An 8,963-nucleotide genomic window follows, 5' to 3' on the forward strand; every position below is an offset into this window, starting at 1 on the left:
GGAAGTAAGTGGTGCTGACATCCAAAGATCAAACAACCCCAGCTGAGATCTTTGGGGGATGACACACTCCTACTGTATTTCTATTCAGGTCACAGAGTTTTGTTTATGAAAAGACTGATGACGGAGGAGCAGACATAAAGAAAGTAAAGGCAGAGAACAGGAGAGAGTGAAGGATTTTTTTAAAATTGTTTTTTAAAGTTAGAGAAAATGAGGTGGAAGTCAGATGCAGGTGAAGAAATCAATACAGAGAGTTCAGCATAGACGGACAGCGGGACGCACCAAACAAACAAAAGCATTTCAGGACACTGTCAGTTAGTACCAGAGCCAGATTGAGATTCATCATACTGTGTGTGTGTGTGTGTGTGTGTGTGTGATGTGTGTGTGAGGGATGGGGGACCGGAGAGGAGGGCAGAACGGTTTATAGGCCAGCTGTGTGTAGTCTTTTAGTCAGTCAGTGACCTAAATCACAGAATAAAAAGAGAGAGAGAGATAGAGAGAGAGAATAAGAGGAGTGTGTGAGAGGAGAAAGAGCGGGGGGCATGTGTGGATACAGGGATGTGGAGGTAAGCTGAGGAAGAGTACATAAAGAGGGGGGGAAAAAATAGGATGAGAGACAAAGGTTGTGGAGAAAAAAGGGGAATGAATAAAGGACGTTGACAGGGAAGGAAGTTAGCGGAGAAAAGATGGCATGTATGAGGCTGAAACTGTGCAGCAGATATAAATATCCGGGCTTGTTATTCTTTCTTTGCCTGCTTTACATTTCGAGGGCAAAGACACTTCCTAACCGCCACGCTGGCTCGCTACACAAATGCACAACCGCTCCCTGAAGCCACAGCTTTCCTCCCTGTGATTGTGTACTAAACATAGCATCACACCACAACATGCATAATGGAGGAACAGATATTCCACATCATGCCAAGCTGTAAATGTGACACATAGAGAGGGGATAATTAGTTTCATCAGGGCAGTGAAATGCCCTCGACACAAAACGTCACATTAAAAATGAATTGCTAAGTTGCAAAATTGAAGAAAAAAAAAATCATGTTCCTACGTAATTAAATTGCACATGGTAGAGGTCTTTAAACTCATTGACACATTTGTACCAGCAGCACATGACATATACAGATAATAAATAGAGAGGGTCTGCTGTATTTGTTGTTAGCATTATCAGGCTAAAATAATTATTATACATTTGTGATTCAGAGTAGGGGAGCACGCTAAGAGGGATCAGAGACGAGGGCAGAGACCATTAGCATCACTTTCAGGCTTCACATCTGTTTGCTGCCCCGCCAGCTTACGACCACAGCACTGCAGGGGCTCTGGCAACACTGTGCAACGCCAATAACACAGGCACGCAGAGATGCTACTCTGATGTTGAGAAAATGTCTTTTGGTTTGAGCACTAACGCTCACCCCCTTCAGGCTTGAAAGGTGGCTGTGAGTAGTTGTCTGCTGCTCCCCGAGAACAGAAGCTGTGGTTGAGCTTGGATCCATGTTGGCTGTAAAAAGCAATTGTGGATTTAACAACAATGGATTTTTTAAAACTTTTATTACCCTCCTGCTGATTTGGTTTTTTTTTCCACTCAAGGGTTTCTGTTCTAGTGGGTTTTCAGCGAAGTGCTGTGTAACGCAGCAGATCCCTCATGATCATCATCGTGATTTTTTAGATAAACTTGCTTACATGCAGAGCTGTCTAGTATACTGTGTCTTTCAAAGAAAATCATAATGCCAAAGAAAGCCATAAGGCAGAAAAATGTATCTCTTATTAGTTCTCAAAATGGATTTGAAATGGTTTCTGTGTTTTCTCTGAGGTTGCTCCAGAGTCTGGGCACCTGCCAGGTGTGAATGTGTTGTATAGAGATAAGCTGCTGCTAAAAAAAGAGCACGCTTGATCAGCAAAACCTCTTCCTGCAAATCTCTGCAAGCTCTCAAAAGTTTCAAACCCAGGTCCTCCTAATAATCGCTGGCTTTTTTCTAAAGTTTTTCCTCTTCGTCTCAGGGTTGTTTTTTTTCTCTCGTAAGGTAATCAGTCACCTCATCAATCCATCAGCCTGATGATCAGCCCAATTTTATTTAGATTTCACATCATCATCTTCTGTAAAGACAAATATTCTTCACCTGTTTAGAAAAAAAGTGTATTAAGAATTAGACCGGTCACATGAGAGGCTTTACAGTGTGGTGCTTTCTCTGCAGATTCAGGGCTCATGGGCAACAACAATCGTAATCCACAGCAACTTGTGCTGGGCTTTGCCATATTTTCAATTGACACATCAGACATGGTCTAAATGTTTAGGGGGCATGGTGCTGATGATAGAAAGGCAGCAGATCAAAGATGTTGTCGAGATGGAAAATCTTTAGGAACAGCTTATGAAGTGTGGTGGTAGTAGTAGTCGTAGTAGTAGCAGTAAATAGTTTTCCCTCAGTGGGACACAATGCCTGCCACATATTCACAGATATGTGGCAGGCATCGTGTCACACTGAGCCAGCAGGACATCCAGGGACCCACACTGGTTGTAACACATGGTTACAGGGACAGACCTTTATGTTGGACAGAGCAACGACACTGAACAAGGATGTCTTTACTGCAATTATGCTCGTGACAGTGATGCAGTTTGATACTCTGCACAGGTTTGCAAATATAAGGAATATCTTCAGAGACATGATGGCCTTTTTACAACAGCATATCTGCATAACAATGCATATGCAAGTACTTTTCTTACAGTAGATGTACGATTCATAGATCTGGAGAAAAGAAGAAGCAGCTTTTAGAGTGTTTTGCAAGTGTATGTAATTAAAGGTAAATGTGTTTGTGTAAAGACATGTAACTCCCGAGCGTTCAAGGAACTGACGTACAAAAACTGCTGATCTCAGTCAGCTTAGACTGGAGGGCGACAGGTCAAATGATGCAAACTTACCTAACTGGACAGATTTCAATAACTGTTTAGTAAAAGGAGCCAACTGAGGCCATGTCCAGTTTGTGTAATGCGTTGACTGGAATTAGTCCAAAACAGCCTGTGAGCACAGATGGATTTTTAGACGCTCAAACCAAATCCAATTTTAATAATGCTTTCAATGCAATTCAGTTCAATTCAATGGCTGTATTCATATGATCACATCAGTTGTGAAATGGTTAGATTGTTACTGTATAATCGAAACTCATGACTGTTTACAAAGATACATCTCCGTTTTTTGCTCGTGTCAGTTTTAAACAGTGATGGCTGAGAAATAACAGATGCAAAGCCAAAGGCAGGACAGCCAACTCAGTTTTATTTGTACCGCCCATGCAGTGTTTCAATGGGCTTCAGACTCCCACAGCTATGGTTGCCAACCCAGCTCTCTAGAAAACAAGGAAACCTCTCTGAGAAGAAAAGAAAATTATTTAAGTAACAACGAGGAGGCATTCCAAAGAGAGCTCTTTACTCCTCAGACAGCCAGATGGTGATGACACAATATGAACAAAAAGTTCAAAATTAGCACTGGAAACACAAAATATAACAATGGGAATATTATCCAGTAATACCATTTGTGAAATCCAGTGCTAATGTTGTGATTCACCTCTCAGCACCACATTTGTGCCAAATCTTGGTGCTGATGCAAGTACTTGCCCTTTAAAAGTGCTGTAGAAAGAGAAGGTTTGCAGGATGGATGAATATTAGGGAGCCCTATTATCAGCCTGGCTGATTATCAGTCAGATACTTTTTTTCGCTAATTGGCAGCTGTGATTTTTCTGTCAGATTTCTGGTAGAATAAACACAATTGTGCTACTTTAGCTCTCGTGCAACACATTGCAAATAAGAGCCTATAAACTCTGAATAATCTGAATATGCCAAGACATTTGTGACTGAATTATCAAATAAATGTAGCGGAGTAGAAATATTAAATGCCAGTAAATGGAAATGCTGAAGTAAAGTAAGTCGACCCATAGTGGATTTGTGGCACAAATGACTTTTATGTTACCTCTACGTAATTTGTATTCATAGATTTAACGTTCTGTAGTGATTATTACGCGTGTTCATTGTTCAGTAAATTCAACAAGAGAGATCTAATTATACCACAAGAAAGAAGGGGGAGAGGTATTTGGAAGGTACATGACATTTTCCATGAAACCAGTTCCAATCGACAGCACTGTGAATATGTGGCAGGCTTCGTGGCGCACTGAGCCAGCAGGACATCCAGGGTCCCAGATTGGTTGTAAATTACTAACACATGGTTACAGGGACAGACCTCCATGTTGGACAGAGCAACAACACTCAACAAGGATGTCTTTACTGCAATTGTGCTTATGACAGTGATGCAGTTTGATTTTCTGCACAGCTCCTCGAATATAAGGAACATCTACAAAGACATAATTCATAGATCTGGGTAAAAGAAGAAGCAGCTTGGTCTTGGGATTTTATGGTTAGGAAAAAACAGAGCTAAAAATTTGCAGTGATTTTATGTGTATGATTTCAGTGCTTTGCGCTTCTGAAGCGTTTTCAGATGTGTTGTAAATAAAAGCTGCGCTATAAATAAACCTGCCTCGGTTCCCCTGATTACTGTGGGGTTGTCCCTTGTGTCAAAATCTGTCTTTTTCTATTTATTACCTCCTACCCTCAATTCATAGCAAATAATTGCACAGAAATGACATGTTTTCTATTCACTTTTCATCGTGTTGTAGTCCCAAACTCATAGTCAACAAAAGCCAGCTTCTGTTCATGATAGAAAAAAATGCAGATACACAAAGTGGTTTGTTTTAACCTCTTCTATCAGTTTCTATGAATCATCAAATCTCTCTCTCTCTTTCTCTTCCACTTTTGGACCAGGGCATCATTTCTCTCTGCCATGCCCAGTCTGGATTCCACTCAACATAGCTTCACATCCCTCTCACTGCAGCACACACAGTAAAGACAAAGAGAGACACCAAATAGACGACCAACCTGGTAATCAACCTCTAAACCAAATCTGTAATCTGACTCTAAGTACCACTCATCACTGGATCCCGTTCAACTTCGATCTGCCTCAGTCTGGACTCGAGTCAAGCTGCATTCGTATTCAGATCAGCATAGCTTTGTGCAGCTCTGGCTCTGGTTCCTCCATCACCCCAGTCTGTGTGTTTGGCAACAGGCGAGTCAGTCTGCAGCCAGAGCTCAGATGGAAATCACACCAAATTGGATCAATATTGAATCCAGGAGGGAGAGCTGTGTCCTATTACAGCAGAGTATTGAAAAAGTTAGGCTCCTGATTACCTGCAATAGGATTACAGTAGCGCACAGGGAATAAGAGGTAACCCCACTTTAACAATCTAATTTTACGTGCATGGTTTGACAAAAGGCCATAGGCGGTAATCAGATTGCATTGGACCAGTATTTAATCCAGCTGGATGACTCTGTACTCTAACTGGACAGAATTAGGAAGTCACTCATTTTGTGTAATTGGATTACTGCAGGATTACTGGAAATCTGGTTACAGAAACATAGTATGATACATTTTCTAAAGAAGAGGAAAATCTATAGTCATGCTAGTGGCCTCATTAGGCAGTAATGCTCATCATATAGCAGAAAACATATTTTTGGATCGATGGAAAGTGAAAAGTAATTTAAAGCTGCAAACAAAATTCAAATGATTAATTAGCAGATCAGAAGGAAATTAAGACAAACTTCTTTTTATAATCAATTCAGCTTTCAGGTAATTTTTTAAACTAAAATGTCAGACATTTGATGGAACTTCTTCAATATAAGGATATGCTGCTTTTCTTTGTCATTTCTGATAGTAAATGAAGAGTCTTTAGGTTTGTGATGGTTAGTTGAAGAAAAGAAGTAGTTTGAATAGGTTACTTTGGGTTCTTGGAAATTGTGGGGGGGGTTTTTTGTTTTGTTTTGTTTATTGCTAGTTCAGCAAAAATGTAAACGTTTTAGCTTAAAGGTGGCATCAGAGGAGAGGGAGAGGATAGAGATATGCTTTCCTTGCTGGCTTTATCTGCAGGAGACTTTGAGACTTACTTAAATTCCATACAGGGGCTCAATTTCTTACCCTCTGTATCAGTCTTTGCCTCATTTTCAAAACATCTCCTTCCCTCAAGTAGAAGCTTCAAAACTTCGAAACATTTCGGTCAGTCAAACACCATCTCACACTTAACTTGTTAGGATTGGCTCCATTTCATGCCAGGTCAAACATCTGCAATGTTTAAATGATTTGTAATTAATCTATTGCCAGGGTTCATGACAGAGGGTTCACCACAGTTGGCATCAAAAGCATAGATTTATTTTACTTTCTCTGAGATATCACTTTAATCACTTCTATGACATTTTTTTTCTTTTGTGCAACAATTCCTTTTTATACATTTTGACACACCCTATTTTTTTTTCCCCTCTGGCATCAATGAAGTATTTTATGATGTACACTTTGCGCAGCAGTAATCAGTCTGAGGTGTACGTTGCCCACCTCACTAACTGACTGAATTGCAGGATCAGAAGTAGAATACTGGTTTGCAAGCAGCTCCTCTCTGAGCTGCAGTCAGGGTATGCAATAGTCTTTCACTGCACTCCCACTGGTGTGCAGTAAAAAGTTAGATTTCAGTGGAGGAGACATCTGGAGAAGCTGCTTCAGATAAAAAACTAATTGCCCTGGGTATTGCAGTCAATTCAAATTCAGTCTTGAGTTTTGATGTTAGGACATTTCATTGCACCTTCCAGTTTTATTTTCCCTCCCTTGTGTCCAGAAATGGAAGGAAAGCTCTTCAGCTTTTCTGACACAAACATAAAATATAAATCTGATGTTAAAGTCTTTTTGACACGGATCAGACAGTCGTCTTGAGGAGCGCGAGTGGGAAGTCTCTTTTACTCAGCTGCCATTGACAGGCAGCCATTCAGTAAAAAACTGACAACCCTCTAACCGTCTTTTAGTTGCACCTGTGCTTTTAAACCCAAACTATTGTAATAGTCATCTATTATTGCAATTATAGTAGACAATTTACATATATCTGCCAATCATTCTGTTGACAGTCTAATTGAAGCCAGTGTTCTCTCTATGTGCAGAGCCAACCTTATAGGGCTATAGAAGAAGTGGCCTTATCTTCGTAACATAATCACTGAATCAGTGAACATGGCAAGGCCTTGAGACGTGCATTAGAGCAGAACAGAAGAGAGAGGAGAGCGGCGGGAACATCTCATCTTGTATTCTCTATAGGTATCTCTAGACTCCAAGGCATTCAAGTGCATTTACATTTCCACATTTACATTTTAGCCCCATTACACCACGCAGCCACTTATCATACGCACATTCAGCAGGAATTTGGTGGGAACCCAAAGATTATCACGTTATCGTCAAACCCTCTCTGGCTGATGAATGCGGGCGTTGTCACAGAAATGAGCTCTCCTGGAAATATGGATGGAAAGTGGCCTCATTTATCTCTCATTCTCCACCTTTTATCACATGAAATGTTGAGAATAAAAGGTGCTAACCACCCTCACCATCTCCATATGTGAGGAAGGGTTGTCTGGGTAACCCTTTTTATGTCATCTTTTGTCCAGCCTTTCAACTCAGATCTAGTCCCTTCATCCTACTCAGTTTTGGTCAGTCGTATTTTACGTGCACGGATGAAACACTTCATGACAGCACACCGATTAGTCTGTCCCCTGTTGACCGTCATCGGGCCATGGTTGAGTGTTTTCAACTGTAGTAGTAGTTTTTGAGGTGACACTTCGGCTGGTTAGCACAAAGACAGGATATTAAGTGGAGTAGACTCCAGTGGTTTTGAAAAAGAAGTGTGATCAATGTAAGCTGATCTCAGTTAGTGTAAAATAGACAAAAAAGTTGTGTTTTTGGGCATACTTACCATGTGTTGGACAAGGCATGTCCTGGGTTATAAGTCAGATCGCATAAGAATATATCCTCCGTAGCTCAGTCTTCTTGTCTAGAGAATTCTGACAGTGGTTCCAGCTTCTAACGAGGTTTGTCAGCCAAAAGTATGAGGTTGTTGCGATCACTTGGTATCTGTGTTTTGTCAGCAAGCAGTTTCAGTAGTTGCCAGTTTATGGATAAAAAGCGTAAGAATAGTTGATTTATACAGTATACACACAACATACTATAACATACGGCATTAGCAACATTAGCTAGTGCACAAACTGGCAACAACTTGGGGGAGCAGATGATTGGAACGACAGCGGTGTTGTAACATGACTGCAATGGAAGGGGGAGATTACATGCCGAATGTTATCAATATTCTTCTTTCAGACTCCTGGCCTATAACATGATGGTTAAAACTGATTTAAGATGGTGTGAAAATGGGTGACTGTTGGTTTTGTGTTTGCCTTTTATTTTTCTCTTCTCCTCGTGTCAAGTCTTCAGGTTTTTGTGTTTGGATTAGAGTCTGACCTGTTGTTTCCCTCTCACACGGGCACAGAAATGTGTGCAGGATTGGGCATGAGCTGCAGCATTTGCCATGTGTTCAAGAAAGGTCATTTAAAGCGTGAGGAGGTGTGAAGAATTTGATCATTTGGCCTTTGTTGCTGCTAGTGTTGTGAGATTGGTTTGCTGTGTCAGGACAACAACAACAATGTGGAATAGCGAGTACAGAAATCAATAAATGTTGGCCCTCTCTGAGTGAAAAATCAAAGAAAAGTGACAAGGCCAGTATGTGCCCAATATTTTCAATGAAATAATCTTGCATTAAAATTAGCAAGTATTAAATCATTCAAATTGAACTGATTACAGAAATGAGCTTAATACTGATCTTTCTATATGGGACACAGGCTTGTAGCCAGCAGTCCGCTGCCCTATAAATAACTGCAGAAACTAGGTGGATGTACAGAATATGCGATGTGTCGTACAGTAAAGAGGCATATGACTCACTGCTCATTATGAGCAGCGGAGCAGATGAATCAGTGCTTACAGTTGGATTCATGCTGAAGTCCTGCTGTGTCCTCTGGTGTAAATGGATGTGTACAAACTGTGGCAGGTGTAATAACATCCCTGAGCCCCAGTCCT

Source organism: Acanthopagrus latus, chromosome 7 (genome assembly GCF_904848185.1).
Source record: "Acanthopagrus latus isolate v.2019 chromosome 7, fAcaLat1.1, whole genome shotgun sequence".
NCBI lineage: Eukaryota > Metazoa > Chordata > Actinopteri > Spariformes > Sparidae > Acanthopagrus > Acanthopagrus latus.